Here is a 20,289-nt window from a genome sequence, read left to right as displayed (position 1 = left end):
GCAGCCTTGGTGCAGACAGCACTGGGCTGGAATAATTGCAGCCAGAAGCTGCTTGAGGTTTGTGTGGGGTTTCGTTATCATTCTGCTCAGGACTTGCCAGAAACGTGGGAGAATTTGGGGAAATTTGGAGCAATAAAGGGGCAGTTTGAACTGCCAGCTGTTTGTGTGATCTTTGTACCGTGCCCTGGGTCATCACATTTTTAAGTGCAGGCAGTCCTTGACTTACAATCAGTTGCTTAGCAACTGTTTGATGTTACGATGGACATCCATGGGGTACTTCTGACCCAGTTCCAAAGTTCCAACAATCAGGCCTCCCACTGTGCTCATGTGACCACATTTCAGGCTCTTGTCAACCAGCCTGCATTTACAGCCATTTGCAGCATCCTGCAGTCATGTGTCCGCATTTTACAATGTTTTTCCCCAAAACCAGCATTTATTTCCAGTTTTCAGCAAAACCAGCCCATAACAAGCAATGGGTTCACTTAACAACCATAGTGTTTGCTTTACAACTGCCAAAACAAATGTCGCAAAATGGTCATGTGGGTGAACCATTTTATGACCATCATGACTTATAACCTTAATGGGCAGGTTCTAGTACATTCATAAGTGAAGGACTACCTGTAGTGTTTTCTCTCCATGACAACTTGATTTTATTAGGATGTTTTTCTTTTTTCATCTGTTTAGAGGTACAATTATCTGTCATACTTCTTCCTGATCTTTTATTCCAGATGTTTTCAGTGCCACTGCTAAGTTTGTGAAGAATTCAAGTGCATTTGCATTTTCTATGTTGTACTTTACTCCTTTCTGGAGAATACTACACTTTGCAGCAGATGAGGAGTGGCTGGAGAGGTTTACTACACTTTCTGGTTCAGTTTCTTGCCTGTTTGTTGGTTGGTGATTGATTAAAAATATTAAAACTACTAGCAACAAAGAAGCAAAAAACCTAAAAAATAAAGAGCAAACTTCTGTAAAACTATCACACTTTTATAAAAGCACTGTTAATATAATTTTTTCAATAATGAAAGTAAATATATACGATTATCTGTCAGATCCACCAGCTTTGGCTTGGCACCTTGCCGGCGTTTTCTCATCAATTGGGGAGGAGCAGTGGGAACAATTGGGCAATAAAGCTGTATACCTTTATGATGGGAAATAGGGAGGGGGGAATTGGCAACTGAGGAAGAATAGGAAGCTTTGGAATCTGGTTTGTGTTGGCATGCTGGCATCTTGAAGGCTATTTACCTTGAGTGTGGAATTTCACTAGCTCAAACACCTCAGCGTTTATCAAAACATTTCAGTGGTGCTGGATTGGCTACGTAAGTACGGACAATGGGGGGGAGGGCTAAGGAGAACCTTGGGGTTTAGTTCTGTATTGGCACACATGAATTTTAGATTCCGCTTGACTTTACTGCATTTAGCATCGCTTCTTACCTTTTCACTTCAACCAAATGGAGTCGAGAGTTTTACTTCCCTAAGAGATCAGACTGGGGCAGGTCTGACATTAAGCAGAATCTGCAATTGTGGTCAACCCGGAGAGGACACCGCCTCTACCATGGGGACTGTGCACACTATGTCAGCTCAAAGGAGTGACCAGGAGGAGATGGAATGCTGAGCAGAGGCTTCATCCAGGCCCCCTCCCGGACTGGATATCTCCAAATGGAAGAGGGATGCAGAGAGCTGCGGCAAACCACTAATACCCAGATAATCCCTGGGTGTTGAGAAGAAGGAGTACTGGGAAGAGAAACCTGTGGGGGTAACTTTTACCTGTGGGAGCCACAGCAGCCACTGAAAGGAACAGAGGATGGAACTGGAAGAGCTGGAGGAGGAAGAGATGGGGTGGAGAGCATGGCTAGGTCAACTGGATGATGAAGCAAGCCATACAGTTTATGCAGGGGGCTTTCTAAACTCTGAAGGCACACGAAGCCCTCGCCCTCGCCTTCCAGCCAGATTATCAGCCACATCCAGCCTCAGCAACTGATGGAGCAACCATGTCCACAGCAGCAGGTAATGGGGGGGCTGTATCTGCAACAGCAGCAGCCTCTGCAGTCCTAGTGCCAGGACTGGCGCCAGCAAGGTGAAGGAGCAGCAAAACTACCCCCCTGGGCATAAGGTTCGATGAATATCCTCTTGCCAGGACCATCCCCTTAGTGGGAACTGCGGCTGCTGATACATATTAACATCTACAGCTCCCACTTGATGAACTTGGCCCTGTCTAATTATGTTATACACGAGGCTAGACCTACTACAGCTACGAGAGTCCCCCCTCTCACAGCTATGGCCTCCTGCCCTTTCGAGGGCCCACCTTGAGGATGGGTTCATTAACCCAGAGAGGTGGAGGAAGCGCACGTTGAGGGGTTTTTTAATTAAATGTTTTTTAAAAGTTGTAAGGGGTTATAGGGATGGGGGGGGGAACAGGTCAGGAGGGATGGGAGAGCCAGGCACCTAGGTGTGGTCGAAGGAGGAGGGAGCGGAGTGGGGGAGGAGAGGGAAGATAGCATTCCTGCGCAGGGCTCCCTGATAACAACGGTCGTGGGGAGGGGCAGGTGCGAGGACAGATCAAGAGCGCGTAGTCGGTTGGGAGACCGGGGTTTTTGGTCATTCCCGGTCGTTTGTACCAACCCCTGCATACTAGGTGGTCAGGATCTACAGACCCAGGGCCTGAGACTGCTGTTATGCAACGCGAGGTCCGTTGTCAATAAGGCCCCCCTCATCCACGATCTAATTTTGGAGGGGGAGCCGGACCTCGAAGGAATAACCGAGACCTGGTTGGGCCACGAGGGAGGTTTACCCCTCGTGGAAATGTGCCCGCCAGGTTATCGAGCATTTCACCAGCCTCGGGCCCAGGGAAGGGGCGGTGGGGTAGCAGTGATTATCCGGGAAGACTTGGAGCCGAGAGAGTTCACTGTGCCACAGACATCCGGGTGTGAGTCCCTCGTCGTGAGATGGGGCCCAGGGAGGCAGTTGGGCCTGCTGATAGTATACCTGGCTCCTCGCTATACACCAGCGGCCCTGCCTGAACTCCTCGAGCTGATCTCATCGGTGGCGGTTGAGACCCCCAAACTTTTAGTGATGGGGGATTTTAATCTGCCGTCGATGGGAGAAGCGTCTGAGGGGGTTCGGGAGTTCATGGCTTCCATGACAGCCATGGACCTGACCCAGTTAATTCAGGGCCCTACTCACGAGGGAGGACACACGTTGGACCTTGTCTTTGTCTCTGGCCAGTGGACGAGTGATCTGGGAATAGGGGATCCAATTATTACTCCCCTGTCATGGTCAGATCACTCACTTCTCCGGCTTGACTTCCCCGGTGCTACCCCCAGCTGCGGGGAGGCGGAACCGGAAGGTATTAGATGGTTCCGCCCCAAGCGCCTGATGGAACCAGATAGGTTCCAGACGGAGCTTGGGCCACCTCCTGTGGACCTGACCCGCCCCCGAGTGGAGGACCTGGTAGACGCATGGAATAGTGCGACTACCGGGGCCCTAGACCGGGTGGCGCCTTTGCGGCCTCTCCTGCGGCGACGAACCACCCTGGCCCCTTGGTTTACCGAGGAGCTAAGGGTGATGAAACGCCACAAGAGACGCCTAGAGAGTCGTTGGAGATCCTCCCATTCCGAATTTGACCGAGCACAGGCACGAGCCTATTTGAGGACGTACCTTGTGGCATTAAGAGCGGCCAAACGTCAATATTGTGCCGCTCTTATTGCGTCCGCAGATAACCACCCTGCCGCCCTGTTTCGGGTGACTCGCTCCCTCTTATTTGAGAGACCGCGGGAAGCCCCTTTACAGGGCAGAGCAGAGGAGTTTGGGAAATATCTACAGGACAAAGTCGCTCAAATCCGGATGGGATGGGCCCCTTTCAGTGGTCCAGCTGAGACGCCCGCGGCGAGTCTTGAGGGACCGCTTTGGGAGGAGTTTGACTCGGTTGCCATCGAGGATTTGGACAGGTTGCGTGGACGTCTGCGACCTACCACATGTTTATTGGACCCGTGTCCCTCCTGGCTTGTACTGGCATCCTGGGAGGTTACACGCGACTGGCTCCTGGGCCTAGTGAACGCTTCGTTGGGTGAGGGGCTTCTACCGACCGCCTTGAAAGAGGCGGTGGTGAGGCCCCTGCTCAAGAAGCCTTCCCTAGACCCAACGGACCTAGTCAATTATCGTCCAGTCTCCAACCTTCCTTTTTTAGCGAAGGTTGTAGAGAGTGTGGTAGCACAACAGTTCCCACGTCACCTGGAGGAGAATGATTATCTAGACCCGCGCCAGTCCGGCTTCCGACCCGGGCACAGCACGGAGACGGCCTTGGTCGCATTGGTTGATGATCTCTGGAGGGCCAGAGATAGGGGCTGTTCCTCTATCCTGGTCCTATTAGATCTCTCGGCGGCGTTCGATACCATCGACCATGGTATCCTGTTGCACCGGCTAGAGGGGCTGGGAGTCAGGGGCACCGTTCTACGGTGGTTTGGCTCCTACCTCTCTGACCGGACGCAACATGTGTTGGCAGGGGAGCAGAGATCGACCCGGAGGCCACTCACATGTGGGGTGCCTCAGGGGTCGGTGCTCTCGCCTCTCCTGTTCAACACATACATGAAACCGCTGGGCGAGATCATCCGTGGTTTTGGGGTGGGATATCATCTGTATGCTGATGATACTCAGCTATACATTTCCACCCCGAACCACCGCAATGAGGCCGTCGAAATGATGTCCCGGTGTTTGGAGGCCGTACGGGTCTGGATGGATGGCAACCGACTAAAACTCAACCCTTCCAAGACGGAGTGGCTGTGGCTTCCGGCCTCCCGGTTCAACCAGTTGCTTCCATCTCTGGCCATTGGGGGCGTGCAACTGGCCCCCATGGAACAGGTGCGCAATTTGGGCGTCCTCCTAGATGCCCGGCTGTCCATGGATGACCATGTAACAGCCGTGGCAAGGGGGGCGTTCCATCAGGTCCGCCTGATGCGCCAATTGCGCCCCTTATTGGACCGGGATGCCCTACGCACAGTCACCCATGCGCTAGTGACGTCTCGCCTGGACTACTGCAATGCTCTCTACATGGGGCTTCCCTTGAGATGCACTCGGAGACTGCATTTGGTCCAGAACGCGGCCGCGCGGGTGATTATGGGGAGGACTAGATACTCCCCTGTAACACCTCTCCTGCGCGAGCTGCACTGGCTTCCTGTAGTCTACCGAGTGCGTTTCAAGGTTTTGATTATGATCTTTAAAGCGCTTCATGGCACAGGACCTAGTTACATGCAGGATCGCATCCTGCCCCATACATCCCTACGACCAATCCGCTCACACAGAGAGGGACTTCTTCGGGTGCCGTCCGCTAAACAGTGTCGGGGGGCGACACCCAGGAGCAGAGCCTTCTCTGTGATGGGCCCAGCCCTGTGGAATGACCTCCCCCGTGACATCAGGACTACTTCCGATCTCCGCTCCTTCCGTGTACAGCTGAAGACCCACCTCTTTCAATCATCTGGCCTGGCTCAACCGTAAATTTTTCTTACTCCTCCTGACAGTTCTTTTAAATTTTTAAATTTTAAATTTCAAATTGTGTTTTTACAATTGGGGTATTTTAATGGTGACTTTTAATTGTCCAATGTGATGTAGTTACCTCCTTCGTGCATGTATGTCCTGTATATATGTATGTTTATGTGTTTGTATATATGTTTTATGTTTTATATGCTCCATTGTACGCCGCCCCGAGTCCTGTCTGGAAAGGGAGCGGCTAATAAATTTAAATTTATTATTATTATTATTATTAAGACCCTCAGCAATTGGGATTCTTCCTGGCCCAGGTTTGGACATACATGCAGGAATATGGTCCTGAAATAGCTACAGAAGGTGGCAAGGTGAGAAGTGTCACCATGGCCCTAGAAGGGGATGCAGCAAGGTGGATGGTCACCCTTCATAATAACAACCCCCTGGTAAATGGCCTGATCGTCCTAGTGACAGTCCCAATTGAACTGATAAACCAATCCTTGGGACAAAATGCCAGTCTAACGGCCCTTCTGGATTCAGACTGCACCAGGTGCTTGGTCAACCCCGCCCTGGTGGATGAGACTTAAACTGTTCAAAGTGCCAATGGCATTCTGCCAGTTAGATGGCTCTGTAGCATGGGGGATACTAGCAACATTCGTCACTGAGCCAATAGAAATGTGATTGGGGGTGCACACAGAGACTCTGAGTTTTATTATGGCCCCAGGCATGGTGACACTTTTGGTGTTGGGACTGGTGTAGCTATGGAAATGGAACCCCTATGTGAACTGGAGGAGGGGGCTGCTAAAAATCTGGTGGTCTGAGGCTGGAAGAAAATGAGGAAAAGACTTAGGGATCCCAAAGCCAAGGCAGGAGATGGGGGCTGCAATGCGAGAGCAGAAGGGAGATCCCTGAATTCCACTGGAGTAACGAGACTTGCAGGATGTGTTTAGCGAGAAGGGGTCTGATGAACTCCCACCCCACTGGCCAGCGGACTGCTCCATCGAGATCATGCTGGGGGGATCGACCTGAAGTTCTCCAGCTGGACAGATGTGGGGGATGTGAGCTCTGAAGAGTCTCACATGAACCCTGTCTGACAAAGATCCATTTTTGGATCAGAACCCCCATGTGGGGGGGGGGGGTGAAGAAGGGGCAGCATCTCGTCAGACCCAGAGGGAGTGCAACAGGTCCCTCATAGGTCAGAGATTTGCCCTCTGAATCAGAGCCAGGGCGGCAGCATGGCAACATGGCTGCACAAGAAGCTGGCTCCAGGCCAAAGCAGCTGAACAGGAGCGTGCAGAGGTGAGATGAAAGCCTGGTAAGATCTATTAACCCACAGTTACAAATCAGAATTTGGAAAAGGCAAAGAACCTTGAGAGCATAAATAATATTGATGGACAGATCGGGATTTTTGCGAAAAGAAAGAAGGGGAAAAATGGAGGGTTGAATCACTAGCCCCAAAGAGAGCCGTTTGCTTGAAATAATTTGGACAGAAAGGAGAAAGAAGAGAAGTGACAAACCCACTTAAACACAAATTCTAAATTTGGTTTTGGACTTGAAAAGATTGTGTTTTTAAAGGAGTCTAGGAGCGTGAAGATTTGCTTCATCCAAGTGTCTTTTAACTAACATATCTTAAGCAACTCCAGTTAATGAGAACTGGAATGCAACAAGGGAGAAAGATCAAGAAAAAAGCATCATCTCCTTACTGACAACTGATAACCTAATCTTGCCTGTGTGGGAAATTTTAATTAACCAACTGCCAAAAATCAGAACTTGGAAAAGCAGGAGGGAAGAGAAACATACCCGAATTTGGCTGTATGCAAGTTTGTTCCAATTAATATATTTTGAGCAATTATAACCAGTGAGCAGCGGAAAATACCAAGGAAAAAATAATAACAAAATGAAGAACTGGGGAAATGTGGTCTTTTTTTTCTTTTTGGTCTGCAAAACATCAAGATGGCTCCAGCTTCTCTTCCGTTTTCACAGTAGTTGAATTAACTAAATTTAAGGTGGACCAGAATTTCGAAATAAGATTGGTATAACTAACTGCAATTTTGGAACTGGACATTAAGGAAGAACAAAAGACCAAGATGGCTCCCGTCGTCCTTCCCCACAGCAGCTGAAGTAGATAAATTTAAGGTGGACCAGAACTCTGAAATAAGAATTGTATAACTAACTGTAACTTTGGGACTGGAGATTATGGAAAGGTGGGAATTTGAAGAACTACATGAAATTATAAAAAATATGCATAAATTGTCACGTTCCGGCGTTCACGTTGCATACAAACAGAGATTCAGTTTGTTTGGTGAAAAACTTTTATCTGCAATCTATCAAAGCAATATACCAGAAACAGACAGCACAAATTATAGTTAATGGAGGCTTAACAGAATCTTTTAAAATTGAAAAAGGAACAAGACAGGGGTATCTCTTGTCTCCATTATTGTTTATTTTAACCCTGGACTTGTTATTGAACAGAATACGTGGGTCTGACGAACTACAAGGAATTAAGATTAGGCACTATGAATACAGAGTAAGAGCATTTGCGGATGACTTGGTTGTAACTTTAACCCAGCCGGGGGACTCAGTTATAGGTCTAATGAATATAATTAATCAATATGGTCAAGTATCTGGGTTCAAAGTAAATCTAGGGAAGACAAAGATGCTAGCTAAAAATATGACTACGAACCAAAAAAAAAAAAGAATTAGAAAGAGTAACAGGATGCGAGATAGTAAAAAAGGTTAAATATTTAGGAATTTATATTACAACCTCAAATGGGAAATTATATAAGTACAATTATGAACTATTATGGCATAAAATACAGACAGAAATGAATAAATGGAAAAAATTACAATTGTCTTTGCTGGGAAGGATAGCAGCAGTTAAAATGAATGTTTTGCCCAAGTTTCTATTCTTCTTTCAAAGGATACCAATACTTAAAAAAGACGCAAATTTGGAAGAATGGCAGAAAGGTATTAACAACTTTGTTTGGGCAGGAAAGAAACCGAGAATAAAACTTAAAATAATGCAAGACGTACGTGAAAGAGGAGGCTTAAAAATGCCCAATTTAAAATTATACTATGAAGCAGCAGTTTTAGCAACAGTTAGCGATTGGATCAACTTAACAGAGAATAGAATATTGAATATTGAGGGTTATGATTTGGTATATGGCTGGCATGCTTATTTAATATATGACAAGAAGACCGACAAGATCTTTAAAAGTCATATTTTAAGGAATGCCTTACTGGCATTCCTGGAAAAAATATCAATATAGGCTAAACGACAAGATACCTATGTGGGGGGTGCCCAGACACGCTATAGAGAACATAAGTATAGAACAAAAACAAGATGTAACTTCATATGCAGAACTTCTTAGTATGGATAGAGGTGTACTACAGTTAAAATCTTTGAATGCATTAAGAGATGAAAGGGTAATTCAAACCTGGTTTCAGTATGGTCAGTTACAGGCTAGATGGAAAAAAGACCAGAAATCTGGTATTATCCAAAATGAGGATAATTTGATAAAACAAATTAGGGACCAGGGTCAAATGCACATAAAAAGGTTGTATAATGTATTGATAGAAATAGACTCAGAAACAGAATTAGTTAAAGATTGTATGATAAAATGGGCACAAAATTTTGAAGAACCAATAGTGATGGAAACATGGGAAGAGATCTGGGTAAGAAATGTAAAATTTCCACAAGCTCAGAACTTGAGAGAGAATTTTTACAAGATGTTGTAAAAGAGTTACATCAGAGGAGGCAGTTGCACCTGGGTAGAAGAGCCACATGCAGCTACAGGCTCAATCAACATCAGAGAGGCAACATCAACGTGGCAGCGCTGCATGGTGGGCATGGTGATGGACAGGGTCCCCCTGGATGGCAGCCTGAGGGCTGACATAAATCATTAAAATCAAGCCTGAATAGAATTCTGAATTCAGAGAAGCATGTGTTTAAGGAAGAAGGGAAGTAAGTAAGGGGGAGAGACAATGAAAGGGTAGAAACGGTGGGAAATAAAAAGCAAACAAAAAACTCCATAGGGCTTGGCAGTGGTATAGGGAAAAGTGTAAAGGGGGGGGGGGGATCTGTCCCAACAAAAGGGAATAAAAAGCAGACAAAAGATGTTTTGGAGGTTGACAGTGGCATAAGCAAAATTGAAATAGGCGGTTATGCCCCAACAAAGGGAAATATAAAAGATGTTTTTGACAGAGGCTTGGAGAAAATTGAAAAGGGTGGACATGTTAAAACAAAGAAAAGGGAGAAGGCAGGAATAGAGAAGTGGGACAAAAGACTTAGTAGGAAAAAATCAGACAATTAGAAATTGTTATATGGGAAAATATAAAGCTTGAGCCGAGACCTTGAGCCGAGACCTTGAGAAGACCTTGAGCCGAGAGAGTTCACCGTGCCACAGACATCCGGGTGTGAGTCCCTTGTTGTGAGATGGGGCCCAGGGAGGCAGTTGGGCCTGCTGATAGTATACCTGGCTCCTCGCTATACATCAGCGGCCCTGCCTGAACTCCTTGAGCTGATCTCATCGGTGGCGATTGAGACCCCCAACCTTATAGTGATGGGGGATTTCAATCTGCCGTCGATGGGAGAAGCGTCTGAGGGGGTTCGGGAGTTCATGGCTTCCATGACAGCCATGGACCTGACCCAGTTAATTCAGGGCCCTACTCACGAGGGAGGCCACACACTGGACCTTGTTTTTGTCTCAGGCCGGTGGATGAGTGATCAGGGAATAGGGGACTTAGCCATTACTCCCCTGTCATGGTCGGATCACTATCTTCTCCGGCTGGACTTCCCTGGTGCTACCCCACACCGCGAGGAGGCGGAACCGGAAGGTATTAGATGGTTCCGCCCCAAGCGCCTGTTGGAACCAGATAGGTTCCAGACGGAGCTTGGGCCACCTCCTGTGGATTTGACCCGCCCCCGAGTGGAGGACCTGGTAGACGCATGGAATAGTGCGACTACCGGGGCCCTGGACCGGGTGGCGCCTTTGCGGCCTCTCCTGCGGCGACGAACCACCCTGGCTCCCTGGTTTACCGAGGAGCTAAGGGTGATGAAACGCCAAAGGAGACGCCTAGAGAGTCGTTGGAGATCCTCTCGTTCCGAATTTGACCGAGCACAGGCACGAGCCTACTTGAGGACGTACCTTGTGGCATTAAGAGCGGCCAAACGTCAACATTGCGCCGCCCTTATTGCGTCTGCAGATAACCGCCCTGCCGCCTTGTTTCGGGTGACTCGTTCCCTCTTGTTTGAGAGGCCGCGGGAAGCCCCTTTACAGGGTAGAGCAGAGGAGTTTGGGAAATATCTACATGACAAAGTCGCTCAAATCCGGATGGGATGGACCCCCTTCAGTGGTTCAGTAGAGACGCCCGTGGCGAGTCTTGAGGGTCCGCTTTGGGAGGAGTTTGATTCGGTTGCCATCGAGGATTTGGACAGGTTGCGTGGACGTCTGCGACCCACCACATGTTTATTGGACCCGTGTCCCTCCTGGCTTGTACTGGCATCCTGGGAGGTTACACGTGACTGGCTCCTGGTCCTAGTGAACACTTCGTTGGGTGAGGGGTCTCTACCAGCCGCCTTGAAAGAGGCGGTGGTGAGACCCCTGCTCAAGAAGTCTTCCCTGGACCCGACGGACCTAGTCAATTACCGTCCAGTCTCCAACCTTCCTTTTTTAGCGAAGGTTGTAGAGAGTGTGGTGGCACAGCAGTTCCCACGCCACCTGGAGGAAAATGATTATCTAGACCCACGCCAGTCCGGCTTCCGACCCGGGCACAGCACGGAGACGGCCTTGGTCGCATTGGTGGATGATCTCTGGCGGGCCAGAGATAGGGGTTGTTCCTCTATCCTGGTCCTATTAGACCTCTCGGCGGCTTTCGATACCATCGACCATGGTATCCTGTTGCACCGGCTGGAGGGGTTGGGAGTCAGGGGCACCGTGTTACGGTGGTTTGGCTCCTACCTCACTGACCGGACGCAACGTGTGTTGGCAGGGGAGCAGAGATCGACCCGGAGGCCTCTCACATGTGGAGTGCCACAGGGTTCGGTACTCTCGCCTCTCCTGTTCAACACATACATGAAACCGCTGGGCGAGATCATCCGTGGTTTTGGGGTGGGATATCATCTGTATGCTGATGACACTCAGCTATACATCTCCACCCCAAACCACCCCAATGAGGCCATCGAAGTGATGTCCCGGTGTTTGGAGGCCGTACGGATCTGGATGGATGGCAACCGACTGAAACTCAACCCTTCCAAGACGGAGTGGCTGTGGCTTCCGGCGCCCCGGTTCAACCAGGTGTTTCCATCTCTGGCCATTGGGGGCGTGCAACTAGCCCCTATGGAACAGGTGCGCAATTTGGGCGTCCTCCTGGATGCCCGGCTGTCCATGGATGACCATGTAACAGCCGTGGCAAGGGGGGCGTTCCATCAGGTTCGCCTGATGCGCCAATTGCGCCCCTTATTGGACCGGGATGCCCTACGCACAGTCACCCATGCGCTGGTGACGTCTCGCCTGGACTACTGCAATGCTCTCTACATGGGGCTTCCTTTGAGATGCACTCGGAGACTACAGTTGGTCCAGAACGCGGCCGCGCGGGTGATCATGGGGAGGACTAGATTCTCCCCTGTAACACCTCTCCTGCGCGAGCTGCACTGGCTTCCTGTGGTCTTCCGAGTGCGTTTCAAGGTCTTGATTATGATCTTTAAAGCGCTCCATGGCACAGGGCCTAGTTACATGCAGGATCGCATCCTGCCCCACACATCCCTACGACCAATCCGCTCTCACAGAGAGGGACTTCTCCGGGTGCCGACCGCCAAACAGTGTCGGGGGGCGACACCCAGGAGCAGAGCCTTCTCTGTGATGGGCCCAGCCCTGTGGAATGACCTCCCCAGGGACATCAGGATTACTTCCGATCTCCGCTCCTTCCGTGTACAACTGAAAACCCACCTCTTCCAACTATCTGGCCTGGCTCAACCGTAATTTTCTCGTACTCCTCCTGACTGTCTGTTTTTTAACATTTTGAATTTGGATTGTACATGGGGTTTTGTAATTAGGGTATTTTAATGGTTTTTAATTGTCTATGTATTGTATCTGTTAATCCTCCTCCGAACATGTGTGTCTTTGTACTTATGTATGTCATGGATTTATGTAAATGTTATATGTTTTTTACTCCATTGTACGCCGCCCCGAGTCCTTTTCGGAAAGGGAGCGGCTAATAAATTTAAATTATTATTATTATTATTATTAAAGCTAAAATAAGGGGTTCATTCCTAAATATGACAATAAAATTGAGTTGCCAAGTGACTGAATATGATAATGGAAAGATAATTACACAAAGGTTAAAACATATGGAATATGGACAAATATGAAACTGATATGGGGAGATTTTAAAGCAGAGGTTTGTGATTCACTTTTATACATGATAATTAAACTGAGCTGCTAATTGATTGACTATGACAATAGAAGGACAATTAAGCATGGGTTAAAATATATGAAACATGGACATATATAGAACTTTTAAGATGATGAACAAAGTGAGATGTGTACCACTTGTTATTCTATATAGTAGATTAAGGGAATTGTAATGAACATTGAACATTAAGGATTGCCATTTATAGACAATTAAGGGTAATCTAAACCAAGATATGGAAAAATGGAGAGGGAACATGAAATATACTTACAATGGGAAACTATTGAGATTTAAACACAGAATTACAAAGTGGGAGCGTGTAAGGATGTATAATTATATAAACATAATGATGAGAATAGCTGGGAATTGTAACCAGGTCTAAATCTCGGCCAAAATTAGGTCTCTGTGTGTGTGTGTGTGTGTGTTAAAAGTATAATGACTATATATGTATACCTTTTTGTTCTCTCTTTTTTAAAAAAAGAAGGAGGGAGATATATGTTAAAATTAAATATGTATACTGAAAAGGAATTATAAATGCCATCAACATAAAATGGAGCTTGCTCAGAGGCTGAAATACACCAAGTAAATGAGATGAAGAGTATGAAGTAGAGGAGAGAGGTAAGGGAAGAAGAGAGGAATAGGAGAGACGGCAGAGGGGGAGATGGGGAGTTGAAAGGGGAGAGAGAAGAAGGAGAGAGGAAGGGGAAGTAGAGAAGAAAAGGGTGACAGAGGGAAGAAAGGAGGTAGGGAGGGGGAGGAGAGAGAGAGAAGAAAGTGATGGATAAGGTACAAATATGGTGTATGGAGAGCAGAAGAGCCAATAATTGTTTTGGGGAGTTGATGGTAAGGTGAATTGATGTAAACATTTAATAATACAATACGATGTTGGCTATGTAATAGTATACATGTGGTTATATGTTATGAAAATGAAAAAATAAAAAAACGTTATATATATAAAAAAAGAGATCATGCCGGGGGCTAAAGTATCCAAACCCAAATTATACTTGATGACTCCTACACAGCTAGAGAAACTACACTCTTTTATAGACAAAATTCTGAAGCAGGGTTTCATCCAGCTGCCCCGACCCAGGGTGGCTGCCCTGGTGTCAACTCTGAAGCTGGCCTGGCCGAGACCATTTTGGAGGCTTCAGTGTTGCCACAATGGTGATAAGGGATGGGAGGGGGGAGTAGAGATAGTTGGAGTTCTGCCTCTGACACGTACCCTCTCCCCCTCATGAAGGACCTACTAGCCCACCTGGCAAAGGGGAAGGTGTTCACAAAACTGGACCTATGAGAGGCTTATTACTGAGTACGAATTAAAGAAGGAGATGAGTGGAAAACTGCCTTCAACTGCCCCTCAGGGAGCTTTCAATTCAAAGTGATGCCCTTTGGTTTACAAGGAGCCCCCGGGGTCTTCATGAAGCTGAACAACGAGGTACTGCATGAGCACATATACAAAGGGGGCCTTGTGTACTTAGATGACATTCTCATCTTCACTGAGACCCTTGAGAAATTAGTTCACCAAGTAGTAAAGAAACTCCTTGCGGCTAAGCTATACATGATGCTGTCAAAGTGTGAATTCCACAAGTCTAGCCTAGACTACCTGGGCTACTGAGTGTCAAACTAAGGCATAGAAATGGACCCAGTGAAAGTTAAGGTGGTCCTAGACTGGCAGCCCCCTTGAACTTCTAAAGCAGCTGCCTGGAGTTTGCAAATTTCTACAGATAGTTCATTCCCTCTTGTGTTGAAATTGCCTTGCCTATCACTGAACTGTTAAAAATGGGGGGGGAGGGGGCTTACAACCATGACCAAGCCAACCCCTAAAATGGACCCTAGAGTGCCAGCAGACATTCGAGGAGATCAAAAAGCTATTCACCAAGGAGTCGATCCTCAAGCACCCCAATCCAGAGCAACCCTTCATGGTTCAAGCTGACGCCAACAACGTAGCCATTGCAGCAATCCTCCTTCAAAGAAACACAGAGGGCAACCTGCAGCCCTGCGCATGCACCTCCAAAAAATTGACAGAAACCGAGAGGAGGTGGGCAGAGGTGGGCAGTGTGGGAGAAGGAAGCCTACGCGAGGCACAGTCTTAGGGGATTTTTAGCTAAATGTCTGATTCGTTTTTTAGGGGGTTCTAGGGGGGAGGGGCTAGTCAGACTGAGGGAGGGACCAATGCCAAGCTGGCGGGTGGAGTTAACAAGGAAGTGAGCGGAGCCATTAAGGGGGGGGGAGTAGTGATACTCCAGAAGAGGGTCTTTTTATTCCAACGGTCGTGGGGAGGGGCAGGTGCGAGGGTAGACAGAGATCTCATCACCGGTTGGGAGACCGTGGCTGTGGTCGTTGGGTACGGCCGGTCATATGTCCCAACCCCCGCAATCTAAGTGGTCAGGCCCTACAGAGCCAGGGCCTGAGACTGATGCTATGCAATGCCAGGTCCGTTGTCAACAAAGCCCCCCTCATTAACGACTTGGTGTCGGAGGGGGAGCCGGACCTGGCAGGAATCACGGAGACCTGGCTGGGCCACGAGGGAGATCTCCCTCTCATGTAAATGTGCCCGCCAGGTTACCGTGCATTTCATCAGTCACGGGCACTAGGCAGGGGTGGTGGGGTAGCGGTCATTGTGAGGGCAGGTCTCGAGCCAAGAGAGATCACTGTGCCAGAGATAACAGGTTGTGAGTCCCTATGCGTGAAGTGGGGCCCAGGGAGGCAGTTGGGCTTGCTGATTGTATACCTGGCTGTCAGCGTTCCAAATATCATGCAGAATTAAATCATTGTCCAAGGCAAAGTGATCCTTAAAACTCCAATTTAATAAGACAGGCATTTTGGCATTATGCTGTTGAATTTCAACTCTAACGTACATCCGGTGAATTCACCCAGTTACAAGTTCATCATCTATCCCCACACCCCATAATTCATCACATGGTCCAATCTTCATCTTCCACGCTGGCATGTACACCCCTCTTCTTCCGGCCAGGTGTCGAGGTGCGGAGACAAAAGACGACCTTGAGCTTCTAAGAAATCCATAACAATACATTCCACAATCCTACTCCTTTCTATTCCCCCCTCCCAACTACTATACCAATGAAACAGCATAATATATATATGTTTTAAATATGTGGCAGGCCAAAGATCCTAAAAGGAACAGAATTACAGGCCTGACACTGGCTCCTCGCTACGCATCAACAGCCCTGCCCGAGCTCCTCGAGGTGATCGCCGAGATGGCAGTTGAGACCCCCAGGCTGTTGGTCATGGGGGACTTTAACTTGCCATCGGTAGGAGAGACATCCGAGGTAGCTCGGGAGTTCATGGCCTCCATGACAGCCATGGACCAGACCCAAGTAATTCAGGGCCCCACACACGAGGGAGGTCACACACTGGATCTTATCTTTGTCTCCGGCCGGTGGAGGAGTGATCTGGGAGTAGGGGATTTAGTTATTACACCCCTGTCATGGTCAGATCACTCACTTCTCCGGCTCGACATCCCAGCCACTACTCCCCATTGCGGGGAGGCGGAACCGGAATGTCCAAGATGGTTCTGCCCCAGGCGCCTGATGGAACCTGATAGGTTCCAGACGGAGCTTGGGCCATTTCCTGTAGCCCTGACCCGCACCCGGATGGAGGACCTAGTGGCTGCATGGAATAGTGCGGCCACCGGGGCCTTGGACCGGGTTGCGCCTTTGTGGCCTCTCTTGCGGCAGCGAACCACCCAGGCCCCTTGGTTTACCGAGGAGCTGAGGGTGATGAAGCGCCACAAGAGACGCCTAGAGAGCAGATGGAGATCGTCACGCTCTGAATCTGACCGATCACAGGTGAGAGCCCATTTACGGACTTACCTTGTGGCGTTAAGAGTGGCCAAGCGTCAGTATTGTACCACTCTTATTGCGTCCGCATATAACCTCCCTGCCGCCCTGTTTGGGGTAACCCGCTCCCTCCTTCAACAGAGGCCGCGGGAAGCCCCTTTGCAAGGTAGAGCAGAGGAATTTGGGGAGTATCTGCAGAACAAAATCGCTCAGATTCGAAGCGAGTTGGCCCCTACTAGTGATCTAGAGGGGACGTCAGAGGTGGGTCTTGAGGTTCCACTCTGGGAGGAGTTTGACTCTGTTACTTCCGACGATATGGACAGGTTGCGTAGGCGACTGCGAGCCACCACATGTTTACTGGACCCGTGTCCCTCCTGGCTTGTACTGGCATCCTGGGAGGTCACACGAGGCTGGCTCCAGGAGTTAGTCAACGCTTCTTTGAGCGAGGGGTTGTTGCCAGCCGTCCTGAAAGAGGCGGTGGTGAGGCCCCTCCTCAAGAAACCTTCCCTGGACCCAGCTTTGTTAGCCAACTACCGTCCCGTCTCCAACCTTTGCTTCCTGGCGAAGGTTGTAGAGAGTGTGGTGGCACAACAGTTTGCACGCCACTTGGAGGAAACTGATTATCTGGACCCGCGCCAGTCCGGTTTCCGGCCTGGCCACAGCACGGAGACGGCATTGGTCGCGTTGGTGGATGATCTCTGGAGGGCCAGAGATGGGGGGTGCTCCTCCATCCTGGTCCTATTAGACCTCTCCGCAGCTTTTGATACCATCGACCATGGTATCCTATTGCACCGACTGGAGGGGCTGGGGGTGAGGGGCACCGTTCTGCGGTGTTTCTCCTCCTACCTCTCCGGCCGAGTGCAATTTGTATTGGCAGGGGGGCAGAGGTCGACCTCGAGGCCGCTCACTTGTTGGGTGCCACAAGGGTCGGTCCTCTCGCCTCTCCTGTTCAATGCATATATGAAGCCGCTGGGCGAGATCATTCGTGGGTTCGGGGTAGATTACCATCTGTAAGCGGATGATACCCAGCTGTACATCTCTACCCCAAACCACCCCAACGATGCCATCAAAGTGATGTCCCGGTGTCTGGAAGCCGTACGGATCTGGATGGGAAGTAACAGACTCAGGCTCAACCCGTCCAAGACGGAGTGGCTGTGGCTACCCTCACCCCGGTTCAACCAGCTGATTCCATCACTGGCCATTGGGGGCGAACATCTGGCCCCCGTGGATCGGGTACGCAATTTGGGCGTCCTCCTAGATGCCCGGCTGTCAATGGATGACCATGTGACAGCCGTGGCAAGGGGGGCGTTTCACCAGGTTCGCCTGGTACGCCAATTGCATCCCCTATTGGACCGGAACGCCCTTCGCACAGTTACCCATGCGCTTGTGACGTCCCGGCTAGACTACTGTAATGCTCTCTACATGGGGCTCCCCTTGAGATGCACCCGAAGACTGCAGTTGGTTCAGAATGCGGCCGCGCGGGCAGTTTCGGGAGTCGCTAGATACTCCCAGGTAACACCTCTCCTGCGCGGGCTGCACTGGCTACCTGTAGCTTTTCGGGTGCGTTTCAAGGTGCTGGTTATCATCTTCAAAGCGCTCCATGGCACAGGACCTAGTTATTTGCGGGATCGTATCCTGCCCCACACATCCCTTCGGTCGATCCTCTCACACAGAGAGGGACTCCTCCGGGTGCCATCCACTAGGCTGTGCCAGCGGACGACGCCCAGGGGAAGGGCCTTCTCGGTGATGGGACCCACCCTCTGGAATGACCTTCCCCCTGATATTAGAACAACTACGGACCTCCGCTCCTTCCGCCAGAAGCTCAAAACCCACCTGTTTAATCTAGCCAGCCTGGCCTAATTCCAGCTCTCCCACCCCAGTCTGTATTTTTAAATTTCACGGGTTGGTCTTAAGGCTAAGTTTTTAATTTTTATAAACTTGTACAGGGGTCTAAAGTTTAATCCGGTTTTAATTATATCTATTATTGTTTGTATGGTTTTTAATTTGATACCTGTACACCGCCCCGAGTCCCTCCGGGGAGAGGGGGCGGTCTAGAAATCAAATCAAATAAATAAATAAATAAATACGTGGTCCAGTGGGCCCTGCTAACATGGCAGCATTTTCTAGAGGACAGCCAAGTGCCTTTCGAGGTGTGGACCAATCAGAAGAATCTGGAAACACTCAAACCCCCGAGAGACTCTCCCCAAAACATATCCGGTGGCCCAGTACTTTAAATGGTTTAACTTTGAACTGAAATACATCCGGGGGGGTGGGGGTGGAACCTCCTGGCAGATGCATTGTCACATAAACCACAATACAACAGCAAATGTGAGGAGGTGGTCCATGCCATGCTTCCCTACTCCCAACTGGCAGTACAAGAGATAACCAGGGGGCAGGCGAAGCATCAGAGAAACACAGATGGGGGGGGGTGACCCAGAGGCTAAAGGATGAACTGCCAAACCACCTGTGGTACAAGGACAATAAGGGGACACTACTCTCAAGGACAGACTAGCATGGAAAGGCTCAAAACTGTATGTGTCCAGTAGCTTGCAGCTACAAGTGCTCCACAAAAGTCATGATTCCAAGAAAGCAGGACACTTTGGCTATTTAAAACCCCTACAGTTCGGCAGGAGGCAAATTTGGTGGCCAAAGATAAAAAAGGACATTGAGGACTATGTTAAGAGCTGTGCCACTTGTGCAGCCATGAAAAAACAGCCAGGGAAACCCTCAGGGCTGCTCCAACAAGTGATTAATCCATCCCGGCCCTGGGAGGAGATTGCCATGGACTTCATCGCAGAATTCCCCGATAGTGGGGGAAATACAGCCATTTGGACTGTAATAGACATGTTCTCAAAACAAGCCCATTTCATAGCTTGCTCCAGTCTCCCATCCACAAATAAGATGGCCAAATTGTGAGACACATCTATAGGTTGCATGGGGTTCCCCATAGGATCATATGTGACAGGGGGTCCAATTCACCGCCATGTTCTGGAGGGAGTTCATAAAGTCCATTGGGTCCTCACAGGGGCTTAGCTCGGTGTTCCATCCAAGTACCAATGGGGCTGTGGAATGACTGAATGCAATGGTGGAGCAATACCTGAGGTGCTATGTCAACTATGAGCAGACGAATTGGGCAGAGCTGCTGCCATTTGCTGAAGTGGCATATAAGAACACGGTGCATAGTAGCACTGGGTTGTCCCCTTGCCAAGTCACCAGTGGCATGGAATTCATCCCCATGCCTGTACTCCCTAGGGAACCACCCTCATCCATGTTGTTGAATGAATGGATGGAGTCCCTGAAAAAAGCATGGGAGAATACTAAGCGATCCCTTCAAAAAGTGGCAAAACCCCATAAAGTGCAAGCTAACAAACATTGAGTTCCCCATGTGCCTTTCTGAGTGGGAAGCAAGGTTTATCTCTCAATGAAGTACTTGAACTTACAACTTCCTTGCAAGAAGTTGGGACCAACCTTTGTTGGGCCTTTCACGATAATGAAAGTAATTTACCCTATTACAGTACAGCTCAAACTCCCCCACCTGTTAGAGAAAGTGAATCCATTCTTTCACAGTAGCCTTTTAAAGCCTGCAGTAGGCTCCCAGCTCAGGCTG

Source organism: Natrix helvetica (genome assembly GCF_964273705.1).
Source record: "Natrix helvetica genome assembly, chromosome: W".
Lineage (NCBI taxonomy): Eukaryota > Metazoa > Chordata > Lepidosauria > Squamata > Natricidae > Natrix > Natrix helvetica.
Note: the sequence above shows the minus strand (reverse complement) of the source record.